Source organism: Pongo abelii, chromosome 5 (genome assembly GCF_028885655.2).
Source record: "Pongo abelii isolate AG06213 chromosome 5, NHGRI_mPonAbe1-v2.0_pri, whole genome shotgun sequence".
Lineage (NCBI taxonomy): Eukaryota > Metazoa > Chordata > Mammalia > Primates > Hominidae > Pongo > Pongo abelii.
The window spans coordinates 163927819-163946999 of record NC_071990.2 but is presented as its reverse complement, the minus strand read 5'-3'; the positions used below and the strand labels follow the sequence as shown (position 1 = coordinate 163946999).

Genomic DNA, 19181 nt, shown 5'->3' with positions numbered 1-19181 from the left:
TGTATATAATATATAATATATAATAAATATATTCTATATTATATATAATAAATATATAATATATAATAAATATATTCTATATTATATATAATAAATATATAATATATAATAAATATATTCTATATTATATATAATAAATATATAATATGTAATAAATATATTCTATATTATATATAATATATATTATATATTATATATAATAAATATATATTATATATAATAAATATATTATATATAATAAATATATTATATATAATATATAATAAATATATAGAATATATATTATATATAAGTATATAATATATATAATATATAAAATATATTATGTATATATAATATATATATATCAGAAATTTGTTCCAAAGGAAATTGATTGATTCTGTGAGGGGTCTCCCTGTGCTAACACAAGCCAAAGGAAGTGATACCTGCAGCAAAGGCAAACAGGAGACATTCTTCCCATTTCTAAAATGTTCCATTGCTTCCTCTAAAAGATTTTTGTTTGTTTGTTTCATTAAATAGCAACTCCAAGTGTAGGTGAAGTTAGCATGCAGGTGTTGAACTTATAAACAACTTTTACAAGTACACCTAGTTATGAACCAGAAGACTCTTTTTTTTTTTTTTTTTGACACAGAGTCTTGCTCTGTCACCCAGGCTGGAGTGCAGTGGCGTGATCTCAGCTCACTGCAACCTCTGCCTCCCGGGTTCAAGCAATTCTCCTGCCTCAGCCTCCCAAGTAGCTGGGATTACAGGCTCACGCCACCACACCCGGCTAATTTTTGTATTTTTAGTAAAGGCGGGGTTTCACCATGTTGGCCAGGATGGTCTTGAACTCCTGACCTCGTGTTCCACCCGCCTCAGCCTCCCAAAGTGCTGGGATTACAGGCATGAGCCACTGCGCCTGGCCACAACTCGCCTGTTTATGATCCTTTTTACATAGTTTATTTTGTTCCTGAACCCACATAACTCTTACAAGGGTATCCGGCCAGATTCCTTTGGTTCTCAAACACCGTTAAATTTTTCTCTACTGTAGTCACATTCCTTTATCTTTCCTGTTAAAATCCCCTTCAAATATTGTAAGGCTAAATAAATAATATTCCTATTCTAATGCCAGGATCTAATTCACTGGGGCCATGGTGTCTTTTTCTCATATAATAAGTTATCAGGATGTATTTTTCTATTCTCATGGTCTATTTCCTTTTATTTTAAATTGGGAAGTGTTCCATACAGAATTTTGTTTTAAATTCAAGGAAGACTGATAACTGAGGTGTGATACTCTTAGCTTTTCCAGATTCTACTGGGGTTCATTAACCACCAGATTTTGTTCAAGTTCCTGCTGCAGCTTCTATCTGGTGGTAAATGTGTAACAACAACACTGAACATGATGCATTTCGCTACATTGTTCTCTTCTCAGCCTTGGCTTGAGTACTTAGTGAGGCCTGAGGAATAATTATCTCTTTCTCCATTTACTTTTGTAGCTGCTACCAATTGACCAAAATCAGTAAGAAGCTCATGTAGCCCATGTAGGGTAGCGTCCCGGGGCACCCGGGGCAGGAAGCAGGTGGAGAATGGTGGGAAATGCTGCTGAAGAGACAAATAGCAGGCATTCTGCTTCCAAGCACACGTCTTGGTATCTCACTATCTGGTGCCAAATGTTCATACACATGTATATGCATCTTTCTCTAATTTCTTGACTTCTGTAGTCTCCTGAGAGTTTACAGGAATTTTCATAGTAAACTTTGCAGCTCAGCTTTCCTGGATACTCTCAGGAGGAATTCAATTTTTTGATCTTAGATAATCCAGTTATGCCTCATCTCCCTTTGCAATTTTTTCAGTTGAACCTCATTTCTTATTTTAGTATCTTGCTTAAGTGTGTGGTATCTTATAAATGCTCCCCTAGTGACATCTGAAAATATATACACAGCTATAATTTTCAAACTTGGGTTGAATATGAAAGCTTTTCATTCTGCTATATCGGAATGACATGTAAATAGAGCACCTGGTTGTTTTGGATGTATATTGATTCTGGCTTTTTAAAAAGGTATTCAAAATTTAGTGTGTGTGGAATGAAGTTATTATAGAGAACTCAGGATAGCTATAAATTCAAATTGATTTGGAACCATATTGCATGCCTTTGGGAGATGCTAAGCCATTTTCCTTATTTTTTTTCCTTCCAATATCATATCATTAAGGTAATAATGTTGTCTGCCAGAATTTGTTGTGATGAGCAGATGGATTACTAATATTTTGTTGATTGATTTCTTACTCAGCTCTGCTATAAAACTTAATTGATGATTCCGCCATCAACAGTTTAAGTGGTATCTATTAAAGTTTAGACTTGGAGACCCTGCAAAACTCTTGCATATTAAGCTTGGTTTTTCATTATCTGTTTTCATTTTCAGAAGTATATTCACAAAACTTCCCCTATCCCTAGCTCAAGAAACATGTGTCATGCTATCAAATTATACTCTGGGATGGTGAATTTTTTTCAATAGTTTTGATTTCTTGCCTGAAACGTGTCTGCTATTAAACTTGCATTGTTGTTGTTAGTGAATATTTCTGTAAATTCTTAGCATGAAAGAATGAACCCCATGGCCTTTTTAAAATGTCATATAGTCAAATTTCTATATCAGACACCTTTTACTGTGTGTTACTTCAACACGACCACTCACTGCACCGTATCCTGAGAGCAGTAACATTTCTTTAAAGGCACAGCTCTTCATTAAATATTGAAAAATGACTAATAGCAACCTTGCTTTTTCAGGCAAAATTAAAACTGTTTTTTTAAATGCTCATTTTCCATTGTTCCTCTAAATATGTATAATTTTTGGATATTGGCTGATAGTATATTTCCCATTCATTTATCCATTCAGTTATTTATGGTTCATTTGTTTACTTGTATATATAATTTTTCAACTGTATATATAGATAATGAAGCCATACAATGTGCCTGGCACTCTTGTAAGTTCTAGAGTACAGTAGTAAAAAGGAGGGGGCCACTGGACTTATGGAGCTTATATTTTGGGGTTCATTGGGGGCAGTATGTCAAGAGAAATTTCTTAGTTAATACTAGGTACCAGTAAGTGCCATGATGGAGATCAGTATGGGATGTCATCATGCAAACAATAAGAGAAGGGTGGGAGGCTGCTTTAGGACCCTGAACTTAGCCCCAAATGGCAAGATTGAGCCAGGTGTGCAAAGGACCAGGGGGTAGAGCTCTCTTGGCTAATGAGACAGCTAGTGCAAGGCATCGTAAGCAGAGAAAGAGCTTGGCCTATCTGAAGAGCTGAAAGGAGGACAGTGCTTTGAAGAGGGCACACAGGGTGGAGTGCAGACTGGGCCAACTCACGTTGGTCTTGTAGACCATGGCAAGAAATCTTGATTGTGTTTTCCAAGTGGAATGGAACACTAGAGGATAGTCAGTAGGGGGAGAATATGATCTGGTTTACAGTGTTGAATGTGGAATCTGGTTTACAATGTGGAATGTTAAATTGAGTGTACAATGTTGAATGTGGAATCTGGTTGACATTGTTGAAAGACTCATCTTGCTGTGGGAAGAATATGGGGCAAAAGCGTCAATTAGTTGTGTAAGAATTTTTCCATTCAGTGTTTAAATTGAATGGAAATTGAATTGGAACTCTTTTAAAGTCCCAGTAATTGTCAGTGGTTTAATCAACCAACGCCAAGCAACTGCTGGGTGCTAGGAACAGTGCTAAGTGATGGGAAACAAAGATGGAACAAACAAGTCATTAGACAAAATAAAATCACACACATATATAACTTCATTTTAAATGTTTAAAAGCTCTCATGTACTTTATAGTAATTCTAAGAAATGCAGGTTTACTTAATACTGTTCAAATAAGATAGCAATTTTTAGCATGCTTTTTTTAAATTTAGCAATGTCACCATCATCGTAAAATGTGAGTAGATATATATATATATATACACACTATCCTTTTATATCAAATTCACAAATGGCTATAAAATTCTACAAGTGTTGGGCTCAGATTATAGGATTAAATAGATTTAGATAGTAGAAAAAATACACAACCTTTCTCCTTACCATCTTCCAACCCTGACATCTAGCACCAGTTTTCTAAAGTTAACTTTTTTCCCCCCAAAAAAGGTTAGATTTGATATATTAGCAAAGACCCTACAGTTTTGTATCTCAACTACTTTAAAGCTAACTTGGAAAAGTAAACTGAGCCTAAGGAGCTTTTATCATGAATAAAGCCTTTTTTCTCTCTAGCCCGAGGCATTCTCGGCAGGGCAATAGGTTCAGGCTGTCAACACTCAAGCAAGAACACAAGTGAGGGCTCAAGAGTTTCGTTCCTTTTTTTTTTCTACCAATTTAATACTCCTGCAGAGAAAGAGAGAGAGAGAGCAAGCATGTGCAAGAGTCAGAGGTGACTTGAGAGTTGTGTTGAATCTTTTCCACTACAGCATTTCTCCTGCTAAATCGAAGTGAAGAGGTCAACTTAATTTTTAGTGACATGATAAAATGTCTTACCATATAGCATATATTATGAGTCAACAGTCTTTGTTTTCATTTTTGGACATATTTCTTACAAAATTCCCAATTTGAACAACTTTCCTGGTATTCTATATTGTCCTATACTTTATTTCTTTTATTACCAATAAAGAGTCAAATGCAGACCAAACTAAAAGTCCCCAAAGTTTGAGACTTTATCCTGGAAGAAGCACATGCTTGCAATATGTTGTCATTTCTCTTTTTCTAACTTAATTGTACTAACTTATTTAATATTAAACGCTAGCTTGATTTTTATATTAGCTTTCTTTTTCAGGCATATCTTCTGATTTCAAAAGCTATTACTCTGACATTCATTTCATTTTAATTTAAGTGCCTTTACAGGCAAGTCTTCCTTTGTGTCCCTACAGACAATTAATTAATATTTTACAATGGAGAGAAAAATGTGTATGTTTAGTATTTTGCAAAATAATGCCAATTCAAATAGAGCATTATCTTAAACATTTTTCTTAAATATGATTTATCCCACTGAGCCCAACATCAACACTATTTCCTTGAAATTTTCTTTCTGTTCCTAATCGTACGTGAGTCTGAGGAGCCACTTAGGAAGTGAACCTGATCAACAGCCAGTTTGCAAAAGCTGTTGCACATCACAGGGGAGACATACCATCTGCAGTGTGGTAAATGAGTTTCCATGTGGATTCCAAGTGCTCCCAGTTCTATGAGTTCATTAGTTTCTTTTTGAAGCTACAATTTTGCAACAGACATCTTCAGAAAACTTTCAGTGCTATCATTATGTTTATATTACCTACGCTGGTGTTGAGGAGTTTGCTAATTGCTACTGCAACAATAAATGCTCATTATCTTCAAGCAAATAATTAAGCAGTAAGCACCAAATATGAACTGCTGGTCAGTAGAGGTCTATGGCAGCCTGCATTAGTGCATTCTTGCTCTGCTATAAAGAAATATAGAAAAGAGATTTAATTGGATTTATAAGAAAAGAGGTTTAATTGGCTCATGGTTCTGCAGGCTGTACAGGAAGCATAGTGACTTCTGCCTCGGGGAAGGCCTCAAGAAGTTCTAATCATGGCAGAAGACAAAGGGAGAGTGAGGCGTCTCATACAGCAGGAGCAGGAGCAAGAGGGGGTGAAGCAGCTTGTGCTACAAACTTTTAAACAACCAGAGCTTGTGAGAACTCACTCACTTTCTATTCACTAGGACAGTACCAAGTGGGATAGTGCTAAGTCATTCATGATAAATTGAATCACATGATCCAGTGACCTCCCACCGTGCCCCAACTCCAACACTGGGGATTACAATTCAATATAAGATTTGGGTGGGGACACAGATCCAAACCGTATCCCAGCTTTTTCAGATAAACTCCTAATTTATCTGTGTGACGAGACCAAGGCTTTAAGTGTTTCAGGCCTAGAAACAAGTCGCTGCAATTAGAATACTTTGAAGTTGCAAGATAAAAAGACAAATCCATAATTCAAGTTTCAGATTCCAATACATCTCTTTCAATAAGAGAACACATAGGTAGAGAATCATTAAGGATATGGAAGATTTAAACTGTATTACCAATCAACAGGACCTAATTGACTTTTATAAAATATTGTGCAAAACAGCAGAATACATATTCTTTACAAGTACACCAGGCATATTTACCATAGTAGGCTATATTGTGGGGTAGTCCATTTGATCATTAACAGGTCAATGGATAAACAAGTTATGGTATATTTATACAGTGATATAGTAAACTGCAATAAAAATGAACAAATACCCTCTTTCAGAAATGGACAGCTTCAGCATGTAAATAATCAGTAAGGACATAGTTGAACTCAGCAGCACCATTGTAGCATGATGAGTCTCCCACCCATTAGCCAAGGGTATATGTCCACCACCTAAACCTTGAAGACCAGGCAGTGAGCCAAGGCCATGGGGCTCAGCCAAGTAGCAGGTGTTCCTGAGAACCTAAGCATCCTAGAAAGTGTCTGAGAACCTAGCAAGAAAAATAGTCTCAGCACTTAAACACAATATACAAAAATTCAGAAAATTCGCTTAAAAGTAGTTTAAGAACAAGAGGTGGTGTGGATCTCTAAAGCTGTCCTGCTGCCATCCAGGAGGTCCTCATATATAAGTCCTTATAACTCATCTACTCGCCAAGCTGGACATGTCCAGGTCTTTTTTTTTTTTTTTTTTTTTTTTTTTTTTGTCAGCAACCTCCCAATTTGGGGGAAGGTTTTTCTGTATGATTCTGGGTTTTTCTCATTACAGCCATTGATTAACTGGATATAATTGACCTCTATAGACCACTTCCACCACCACCGACAACAGAATACATATTCTTCTCAAGCTGTCATGAAACGTTCACCAGGACACAGAACATTCTGGGCCATAAAACAGCCACCTTTACAAATTTAAAAGAATAGAAATCATATAATATTTGCTCTCGACTACAGTGGAATTACACTATAAATTAATGACAGAAAGACAGATGGAAAATCCCAAAATACTTGGAAATTAAACACAAATTTCTCAGTAACACATGAGTCAAATAATAAATCACAAGAGTATTTGAAACCAGATGAAAATGAAAATATAACTTATTAAAATGTGTGGATACAGTGAAAGCAGTGTTTTGAGAAATCTACAGCATTGAATGAATATATTAGAAGAGAAAAAGACCTAAAATCAATCATCTCAGTTTCTATGTTAGAAAAGTAGAAAAAGAAGAGCAAATTAAATCCAAAGGTGGAAGAGAAGTATTAAATTTAGAGCAAAAAATCAATGAAATTGAAAATAGGAAATCCATAGAGAAAAATGAATAAAGCGAAAAAAATGGTTATTTGAAAAGATTGAAAAAATCAATAAGACTGTATCCACGTTAAGTAAGAAAGGAAACACAAATTACTAACATTGGAAATAAAAGAACATCACAATAGATCTCTTGAACAATGAAAGGCTTATAAAGGAATATTATGAACAAATCTATATTTACAATCTGATAATGTAGCTGAAATTCCCTGAAAGGCACAGCTAGTAAAATTCACAGTAGAAGAAACAGACAATCTGAAAAGAATGGTATCTATCTTAAAAATTGAATCAGGAATTAATAACCTTCCAAAGAGAAAGCACTACCTCCAGTTAAGTTCACCAGTGAATTCCACCAAACATTTAAGGAAGAAATTTTGCCAGTTCTATACAATCTCTTTCAGAAGGATGAAACTGCAGAAATTCTAATTCCCTCTATGAGGCCAGCATTACCCTACTATAAAAAACAGAGAAAGATATTACAAGAAAAGAAAATTACAGACCAAGATCTTGCATGAATATAGATGCAAAATTCCTCAACAAAATATGAGCAAATCAATGTATTGAAAAATTATTAACACACAGCCAACTGAGATCTATGACAGATCTGCAAGGGTGTTCAACATTTGAAAATCAATTAATATAATCCATCATATCAGCAGGCTGAAGAAGAAAGATCAAATGACCATATCAGTAGATGCAGAAAAAGCATTCAACAAAATCTAACACGCATTCATGATTAAAAAAAGAAAAAAGCTATTTGCAAACTAGAGATAGAGGGGAAGTTTCTAAACTTGATAAGGAATATCTACAAAATCCTACAGTGGGCATCATACTCAATGGTGAGAAGCTAGAATCTTTGCCATGAAGATCAAGAACAATGCAAGAATGTCATTTCTTACCACTCCTTTTCAACATTTTACTGGAAGGCCTAACTAATGCAAGAGCAAAACAAAAGGGAACAAAACATATAAAATTGGGAAGGAAGAAATAAAACTATCATTGGTAGCAGATGACATCATTATATATGTGGAGAATACAAAAGAATTGACCAAAAAAATCCCCCAAACACTGGAACTAGTTAGTAATTATAGCAAAGTTGCAGGATACAGGTTTAATGTGCAAACGTCAATTGCTTCCCTCTATACCAGCAATGTACAAGTGGAATTTCGGATTAAGAACACAATAACATATTAGCTCCTCTAAAAATATTATTAGCTCCTCTAAGAATGAAATATTTAGGTAAACTAACAAAACTGTCCAAGATCTGTATGAGGAAAATTACAAAACTGTGATGAAAGAGATTAACTAAATAAATGGAGAAATAGCCCATGTTCATGGATAGGAGGACTCAATATTGTCGGAATGTTAATTCTTCCCAATTTTATCTATATAGTCAATGCAATCACAATAGAAAGTCCAGCACATTAACTTGTGAATATCAACAAACTGATTCAAAAGTTTATATGAAGAGGCAAAAGACCCAGACTAGCCATTGCAGTATTGAAATAGAAGTATAAAGTCAGAAGACTGACTACTATCCAATTTTAAGGCTTAACTATACAAAACTACAGTAATCAAAACAGTGTGGTAATGGTAAAAGAATAGACAAATCAATCAATGGAACACAATAGACAGCCTAAAAGTAGACCCATACATAGTCAAATGATCTTTAACAAAGAAGCAAAGAATATACAATGGAGAAAGTGTAGTCTTTCAGCAAATGGTATTGGAACAACTGGATGCAAACATGCAAAAAAAAAAAAAAATCTAGAAACAGATCTTGTACTCCTTACAAAATTAAAACTTTCATAGTCCTCACCGTTAAAGTGCAGAAGTATAAAACTCCAAGAAAGTAGCACTGGAAAAAACATAGATGACCTTATATATAGTAATAACTTTTTAGATACAATACCAAGTGCATAATCCATGAAAGAAATAATTGATAAGCTAGATTTTATTACAATACAAAACCTCGGCTCTTTGAAAGGCAGCTGTCAAGAGAATGAAACAAGCCATAGACTGGGAGAAAATATTTAAATAGACATCTCTAATGAAAAACTACTATCCAAAATATACAAAGAACTTTAAAAACTCAACAATACAAAAACAGACAACCTGATTAAAAATGGGCAAAAGACCTGAACAGATACTTCTCAAGGAAGATATACAGATGGCAAATAAGCATATAAGAAGATGCTCAACGTCTTACCATGTTAGGGAAATGAAAATTAAAAACAAACAAACAAACAATGAGATACCAGTACACATCTATTACAATGGCCAAAATCCAGGACACTGACACCACCAAATGCTGGGGAGTATGGGAATCAAGAGAAACTCTTATTCATTACTGATGGGAACGCAATATGGTCTCATCACTTTGGAAGACAGTCTGGCAGTTTTTTACAAAACTAAACATAGTCTTACCATACGATCCAGAAATTTAACTGCTTGCTATTTACCCAAATGAATTAAAAGTTTATGTCCACACAAAAGACTGCACATGGATGTTTATAGCGACTTTATTCATAATTGCCAAAACTTGGAAGCAGCCAAGATGTCCTTCAGTAGATGGATGGAAAAATATAACAAGTCTTTAAATGTAAGTCTTTAAAACAAAATTTTGTTCTAAAGAATTCACGCATAGTTAATTTTATCATTAATATAAGCATCTTGTTACTATTAGTATTTCTATGAAATATAATTATCAGTATTTTTAAGTTGCCAGTAACTCAGTTCATCATTTATTATTATTATTTTGGTCTGTGGAATCTAAAATCTGGCATCCATATGCATCAAGTAAAAAAGTCCTCTAAAGCTTGTTTGCGGAAATTAGCTGACCAAAGTGTCCTGTTTTCCCACATACATGTTTTGGTGCATTGGTCTTGGTAACAAAAGTAGTTCCATTTCATCATTCCTATCTGTGCCTACCACTGGAGCTAACAATCACCATAGTACAATCACTCCTCACCTCTCGCCACCTTCTTGGCTGGGGCATTCTGCTTTATTTCATGTGACTCTTGGACCTCGCACATTGCTTAGCACATAGAAAATGCAAAATGAATGCCATTGCATAAATGGATGTGCCATGAAATATTTGCTCGTGCATAGATGGGGATTCACTGCTTGTGCTTTTACCTTTTCACTACAAGACACTTTTATTTTTCAGGAACTGTGGAGCAATTCCGAGGTAGGGACAGTCACTCTTTTTAATGTTGCTGTTACAGCAACAGTAACCAGTAAAGTCCAGTGTCCAGATGGGCACAAGAGGAGTTCACTTCCTGAAATCAATTGCAGTGGCATCTCCTCCACCCCACCCCAAGCAGGTTATTTGTCAATTTTACGTTTATCCAGACTGCCTCTTCTCTAAGCAGTTGACACTGATTTTTTTCATCGTTATTGCTGAGACTTCATAGCTCACTTTGGCAGTGATTCTGAAAGGTGTGAAGAGGGGTTTATAGGAGAATTGTTTGTGGTGGAGGCAAGCTATGTATAATTCTGTGTTGCGGTTGTGAGAAATCCTTCTTCAACCTTTCCTAAATCTACTGAGAATCTACATATCTTTCTATCAAATGCTTTTGTGTGTTAAGAGGACAAAATAAAGTAGAATGTTTTTCATTCTCAAAAGATTAGAAAATGATTATGGGATTGTGAGGAAAATAAACACACATACTCAGTTCACACTACTCTTCTTTGGAAACAAACTGACACCATAAATTACTTATTTCCACAGTATGATTTCCCTGAAGATCCCATTTATATTGAGGCATTTTGGGGGTTAGGAAATATACTGGAAATTGACCCGATGACAAATTTACACTGCAAGTATGTATAAGGGGATTGGATTTCTCTGACACTATCTTTTATTCTCTCAAGACTTTCCTGGAGCCCAGGCAATTCACTGAAACTTCCTCTTATTGAAAGTGTAAATAAATACTGTTTTTTAGGAATGGCGGTCTCAGCCTGATATGCAAACTGTAGCTAATGAAACAGTAGCTACCTGCTACCAGAGTAGAAAGCTGTAACTAGGATAACTGGATGGAACCCTGGCCACATGTGAATTGCTTGCTGAGGTTACACTCATTTTATCTTTGTCAGACAAACATAGAAATTGGACAAAACAAATAAACATTTATTTATATGCAAATATATGGGGGTTTTCATATGTGTAGTTAATAGATTGTTTCCAGGTTCATAAGAGGAGGTTATAAAATATTTAGCAATACATGACTTCATGCCAATTACAATTTACTGACAAATGAAGTGTTTCTTAGCAACCATCATAGCACAAATAAAGATTTATAACAATGTATCTACTTTGTGTGTTTGAGGAGTTGAGGCTGATAAATGGGCTGAAAATAGTCAACTCATTATTCTCATATTCATAGACTATCCAAAAGTGGTATAGTTATTGCTTCCTCACTAAATCTTAGATGGGAAAACTCATACTTCCCAAAAATCCCCATAAAGAAAAGATGAATACTGTATTTAAAAGGGCTATATAATAACCATATAAATATATATCTTATGTTTTTTAATATATTTTGCAGTATATGTGGTTCTTTATTTCCACATTATTGCCACATAAACCATTTCTGTCAGCTGTCTTTCCCATGGTTATGAAGGTCATCAAAGCTCGTCATTACCTGGCTCCTGTATTTTAGGACACAGGTCCGGCCAACTATGAGTGGGCTTTTGGCCATTTTTGCACAGATGGGCTTATATATAACCAGCCAAGTAATGATACATTCATTGAGCACCAGGTGTTGGTGATGAAAAGAATGTTTGCAGCTAAAAAATATTGACAACTCTGTCCAACTTTAGTTTACCCTCATATATTTTGGTTTGGGAATGGTGTTTCTATCACTAACTGCTAGTTTTCTGAAAAGAAACTAGATTTGTACACGTAGAGTGAGGAAGAGTATTTCACAGTCACCACGGAATAGCAGGTGCCTGATATCACTTAGTATGTTCTGAGTAGACAGATTGACCCAACTGATTGGAAAAGTGTAATATGAGTAACAGCCACCATGCCTCTACCACAGTGCCTTGAGAGATGCCATCTAGCTGGCTTGTGTTGAGTTAAGTGGTTGGGGAAAAGAAATTTCTTGCTTATGTGATTGAGTCCCCATATAGGAAGGCACAGAGACACTGCACAAAACCCACAAGTTGTAAATGATGGCCAATTATGTGGAATGGCTTAGATCAAGTTCCTAGCAGTCCACAGGAATTAGCAACAGAACCCCAGGAGGCTGATTTTTATACCTCCTGTTCTAAGGAGAAGGTTGTAGTTTGTACCTCTGAGTAACATAAAATTAATGTTTTCCTAGGCTTCCACTGCAGGGTAGAAATAAATTTTTTCGCAGCAGTCACTATATTTAATGAGTATACAGATCTATATATATAAGGAAAATAACTTCATTTCATTTAATGCACCAAGAAGTACAATGGAATTGTCTGTGGAATAGAGCACGTCGTGTCGAATGTGCTAGCCACCTAGATCTCAGTTTATTACGTATTTCATTATATGTACTTACTGTCATTCGAGAACTCAATTGAAGCTTGCTCTTTTATATGTATAGAGGTAGACTAGGTTTGCAAGATTTATGGGTCATTTCAGTTGTGAGCTAGCTACCTGCTGATATGAGTCCAATGTCAAGGGGCACATCTAAGTGGTTGGGTTGTTTTCAGCGTGATTTCCTTTTGAAGCATAATGATTTAGGTGCTTTCTCCATGTTCATTAAAAAAAAAAAAGTTTTTCGCCTAGAAAATTTTACAACCTAATCATAAACTTCTCCTCTATCTAAAAATATATTTTGGGGGTAGGCGGTTTTTCATACTTATACTGTTCCCTTCACACATACTAACAAATGCTGAATAGTATAGCTACCTATGTGAACAGAAAAGTATTGAAGTAGCAATACACGTTAATGTAACTGTATTAAATTTATAACAAATAGAGAGTCTGCTATTCTTCATTTAATTAGCTGAATATTACTTATACCAGTTACATGTAAATTTGATTAAGAGGAGCTAAAAATTGGGGAAAATAAAGACACAAATTAATTTCAGTAAATTTGGAATACCATTAGAGATTACAGTATTATTTTTGATCAATCAACCAACCACATTTTGGCAAATCAGCCAACAAGAAAATAAGTGGGGTCTAAAGTAAAGTATGTAGATACTGCTGGCTTGATGAAACACATAGGAACCTTTTATTTGGGTCAGTTCAGTAAAGGTCCAGTAACCAGAACGGGATTAATGTTCACCGTTGACTTTGGAAAGGTATCTGTCCAGTGCCTGGCTTATTTTGCTTAACATAATGACTTCTAGTTCATCCAGGTTTCTGCAAGCATAGGATTTCACCCTTTTTATGGCTGATTAGTACTCGTGTCTGTGTGTGTGTGTGTGTGTACACACCACATTTTCTTTATCCATTTATCTGTTGATTTACACAGGTTGACTCCATATCTTGACCTATTGTGGTACAATAAACATGGGGGTACAGGTATCCCTTTGATATGCTGATTTCCTTCCTTTGGATAAATACCTAGTCATGGGATTATTGGATCCTATGGTAGTTCTAATTTTAGGAATTTTTTAATTTTTTGTGAAAATGGGGTCTTGGTATGTTGCCCAGGCCGATCTCAAACTCCTGGACTCAAGCAGTCTTCCCACCTCAGCCCCCAAAAGTGCTGGGATTACAGGCATAAGCCATCTTGTACTTTTAGTTTTTTGAGACGCCTGCCTACTGTTTTCCAGAATGGCTGTACTAATTTACAGGTTACAACAGTGTATAAGAGTTGCCTTTTCTCCACATTCTCACCAACATTTGTTATTTTGTGTCTTTTTGATAATAGCCATACTGAGGTAAGATGATATCTTATTACTGTTTGGACTTGCATTTCCTTGATGATTAGTAATATTTAATTTTTTTCATATACCTGTTGGCCATTTGTATGTCTTCTTTTGAGAAGTGTCCATTCTAACCTTTTGCCTGCTTTTTGATGGGTTTATTTGTATTTTTGCTTTTGAGTTTTTTGAGTTCCTTGTATATTCTGGGTATTAGTCCCTTGTTGGATGAATAGTTTGCAGATATTTTCTCCCATTCTACAGGTTGTTGTGTTGATTGTTTCCTTTGCTGCACAGAAGCATTTTTGCTTAATATAGTCCCATTTATGTACTTTTGTTTTTATTGCTTGTGCTTTTGAGCTCATGGCCATAAAAATCTTTGCCTAGACCAATGTCCTGAATGTTTTCCTTGTTTTCTTCTAGTAGTTCTATACTTTGTGGTTTTATGTTTAAGTCATTCTGCCTTGATTTTTGCATATAGTGAGAGATAAGGGTCTAGTTTCATTATTCTGTGTATACATCTTGCCCAGCACTTTTTATTGTAGTGTCCTTTCTCCAACGTGCGTCATTGTTACCTTTGTTGAAGATGGTTGGCTGTAAATACACTAATTGATTTCTGGGTTCACTATTTTGTTCCATTGTTCTGTGTGTCTGTTTTTATACCAGTACCCTACTGTTTTGGTTACTATAGCTTTGCAGGATATTTTGAAGTCAGGTAGTGTGATGCCTCCAGCTTTGTTCTTTTACTCAGGATTTCTTTGGCTACTCAGGGTCTTTTGTGGTTCCATACATATGTTAGGACTTTTTTATTTTTTCTATTTCTGTGAAGAATGATATTGTTATTTTGATAGGGATTGCATTGAGCAGTCATTTTAACAATATTAATTTGGTCAATGAGCAAGGCATGTCTTTCCATTGGTTTGTGTCATCTTCAATTTCTTTCATCGGTGTTTTGTAGTTTTCCTTGCAAATGTCTTTTACCTCCTCGGTTAAATTTATTCCTAAGTTGATTTTTTGGTAGCTATTGTAAATAGGATTGCTTTCTTTATTTTTTTTTCAACTAGTTTGTTATTGGTGTATAGAAACACTATTGATTTTTGTATGTTGATTTTGTGTCCTCCAACTTTACTGTATTTATTAGTTCTAAGAGTTTTTTGGTGGAGTCTAGGTTTTTCTGTATATAAGATCATGTTGTCTGCAAAGAAGGACAACTTGACTTTCTTTTTTCCAGTTTGGATGACTTTTCTTTCTTGTACCTGATTGACTTGGCTAGTACTTTCAGTACTATGTTGAATTGGCATAGTGAGAGTGGGCATCCTAGTCATGTTTCAGTCCTTTAGAGGACAGACGTTCACCTTTTCCCCATTAGATATGTTCCTTCTGTGCCTAGTTTGTTGATGTTTTATCATGAAGGAATGTTGAATTTTGTCGAAAGCTTTTTCTACATCTGTTCAGATGATTATATGGTTTTTGTCCTTCACTTTCTTTTTTTTTCTGCACACCATGCTTCTGTATGTCCTTTATTATCTTGATGTGATGTATCACATTTATTGATCTGTTTATGTTCAACCATTCTTACATCCCTGAGAAAAATCTCACTTGATCATGATATGCTATTTTGTTGAGGATTTTTGCATTGATGTTCATAACGGGTTGCTATAGTTTGGATATTTGACCACCCAAATCTTATGTTGAAATTTCATCACCAATGTTAGAGGTAGGGCCTAGTGGGACGTGTTTGGGTCATGGGAGCAGTCCCTCATGAATAGATTAATGCCCTGTCTCAGGTAAGGGGCTGTATTAGTTCTCATGAAAGCTGGTTGCTTAAAAAAGAGCCTGGCACCTTCACCTGCTCTCTTGCTTTCTATCATGTCACATGAGCTCTGCACATGCTGTTTCTCCTTTGCCTTCTGCTGTGGTTGGAAGCAGCCTGAGCCCTTCACCAGAAGCAGGTGCTGGTTCAATTCTTCTTTTACAGCCTGCAGAACTGTAAGTCAAATAAACCCCTGTTCTTTATAAATTATCCAGTCTCATGTGTTCCATTATAGCAAGACAAATCAACTAAGACAGTGGTCTTGGCCTGTTGCTTTCTTTTGTTCTTGTGTCCTTATCTGGTTTTGATATCAGTGTAATGCTGGCCATGTAGAATGCATTAGGAAGAATTCCTTCCTCTTCACCTTTTTGAAATAGTTTAAGAATTGCTTTTAGCTTTTCTATATAAATTTGGTAGAATTCTTCAGTTAATCCATCTTGTCCTGGACCTTTCTTTGTTGGGGGACTTTTTATTACTGCTTTAATCTCACTACTCATTATGGGTCTGCTTAGGTTTTCTTTCTTCCTGCTTCATTCTTGGTAGGTTGTATGTGTCCAGGGTTTATATATTTCCTCTAGATTTTCCAATTTGTTAGCACGTAGTTGTTTATAATAGTCTCTAATGATCCTTTGTATTTCTGTGGTGCCAGTGGTAATGTCTCCTATTCGTGTATGCTTTTTTTATTTGAGTCTTCTATCTTTTTTTCTTGGTTATTCTAACTAGTAGTTTGTCATTTTTATCTTTTCCAAAAACCAAGTTGTTATTGTTTTAATCCTTGCTACATTTTTCTTGTCTCTATCTCATTTAGTTCCACTCTGATCTTTATTATTTCTTTCCTTCTACTAACTTTGGGTTCTTTGTCCTTTCTTTTCTAGTTCTTTAAGGTACATTGTTAGGTTGTTAATTTGAAGTCTTTGTACTTTTTTGATGTAGGTGTTTTTTGCTATAAACTTTTCTCTTAGCAGTACTTTTGCTGTATTTCACAGGTTTTAATATATTATGTTTCCATTTTTAATTCTCTCAAGAAATTTTTTGGTTTTCTTCTTAATTTCTTCCTTGACCTAATGGTCATTCAAGAGCATGTTGTTAAATTTCCGTGTATTTGTACAGTTTTCAAAGTTTCTCTTGTTATTATTTCTAGTTTTATTCTGTTGTGGTCTGAAAAGATATTAATATCTGATATGATTTTGATTTTAACAAATTTCTTGAGACTTGTTTTATGTCCTAATATATGATCTATTCTAGAGAGTGTTCCATGTGCCGATGAGAAGAAAGTGTATTCTGCAGCTTAATAATATGTTCTATAGAAGTCTGTTAGTTCCATTTGGTCATAAGTGCAATTTAAATCCAGTGTTTTTTTATTTTCTATCTCATAGATCTATCCAGTGCTGAAATAGGGGCATTGAAGCCCCCAACTATTGTAGCAGTCTGTCTCTCCCTTTCAATCTAATAATTTATTTTTAAAATATATCTGGGTGCTCTGATATTGGGTGCATATATATTTAGAATTGTTAGATCCTTTTGCTGAATTGATACATGTTTCATTATAGGATGTTCTTCTTTGTCTCTCTCTCTCTCTTTTTTTTAAAGACACTCTTTTGCCCAGGCTGGAGTGCTGTGGCTCGATCTCAGTTCACTTAAATCTCTGCTTCCCAGTTCAAACAGTTCTCATGCCTCAGCCCCCCAGTAGCTGGGATTACAGGTGCCCACCACCCCACTCAGCTAATTTTTGTATTTTTAGTAGAGATGAGGTTTCACCATGTTGGCCAGGCTGGTCTCAAACTCTTGACCTCAAGACTTCTGCCCTCCTTGAGCTCCCAAGTGCTGGGATTACAGGTGTGAGCTACCGTGCCCAGCCTTCTTTGTCTCTTTAGATTTTTTGACTTGTAATCTGTTTTATCTGATGTAAGTATAGCTACTATTGTCCACTTTTGGTTTTTATTTTTATGGAATGACTTTTTCTGTCCTTTCACTTTCATTCTTTATGTGTTTTTACAGGTGAAGTGTTTTTCTTGTAGGCATCATATAGTTGGGCCATTTTTTTGTTGTTGTTTTGTTTTGTTTTTTGAGACGGAGTTTCACTCTCGTCACCCAGACTGAGTGCAGTGGCGTGCTCTTGGCTCACTGCAAGCTCCACCTCCTGAGTTCAAGCAATTCTCCTGCCTCGGCCTCCCGAGTAGCTGGGATCACAGGCACCCACCACCACTCCTGGCTAATTTTTTGTATGTTTAGTAGAGACGGGCTTTCACTGTGTTGGGCAGGCTGGTCTCAAACTCCTGACCTCAGGTGACCTGCCTGCCTCGGCCTCCCAAAGTGCTGGGATTAAAGGCATGAGCCGCCACGCCTGGCCAGTTGGATCATTTTTTAAAATTCATTCAGCCATTTATGATCTTTTACGGGGGAAATTAATCCATTTACATTTAAAGTTATTATTAATGAGTTAAAGACTTATTTCCATCATTTTGTTAATTGTTTCTGATTGTTTCGCATGTGCTTTGTTCCTTCTTTCCCTTTTATTGTTTATCATTGTGGTTTGGTGGTTTTCTGTAATAGTAGCATTTGAGTCCTTTATTTCTCCTTTGTGTGTCTGCTCTACCCGTGAGTTTGTACTTTTGTGTGTTTTCATGATGGTACATAGTGTCCTTTTCCTTCCGGATATAGAATTTCCTTGAGCATTTCTCATAAGACTTGTCTAGTGGTGATGAATTCCTTCTGTTTGTGTCTGGGAAAGACTTAATTTCTCCTTTCTTTTTGAAGGATAGCTTTGTTGGTAGAATATTCTTCACTAGCATGTTTTTTCATTCAGCACTCTAAATACATCATCCCATTCTCTCTTGCCTGTAAGGTTTCTGCTGTGAAATCTGCTGTCTGTCTGATGGGGATACCTTTATATATGACATGACACTTTTCTCTTACTGTTTTTAGAATTCTGTTTGTCTTTAACTTTTAACAGTCCGACTCTAATGTTCCTTGAAAAAGACATTTTTGAGTCAAATTTATTTAGGATTCTTGGAGCTTCTTGTATCTGGATGTCTAAATCCCTTGCAAGACTTGAGAAGTTTTCAGATATTATTTTGTTAAATAGGCTTTCCATGTCTTTGCTTATCACTTCACCATCTGGAACACCCCAAATTCCATTTGTTTGCTTTATGGTGTCCCATATATCACATAGGCTTACTTTATTTTTTAATAATTTTTAAAAATTTTTTA

At 35.5% G+C, this 19181-nt stretch overlaps 1 protein-coding gene across 1 annotated transcript in view; it reads left to right on the top strand.

The window, feature by feature from the left end:
* Positions 1 to 19181, top strand: part of PRKN (parkin RBR E3 ubiquitin protein ligase) — a 1392587-nt gene that overhangs the window by 727600 nt on the left and 645806 nt on the right.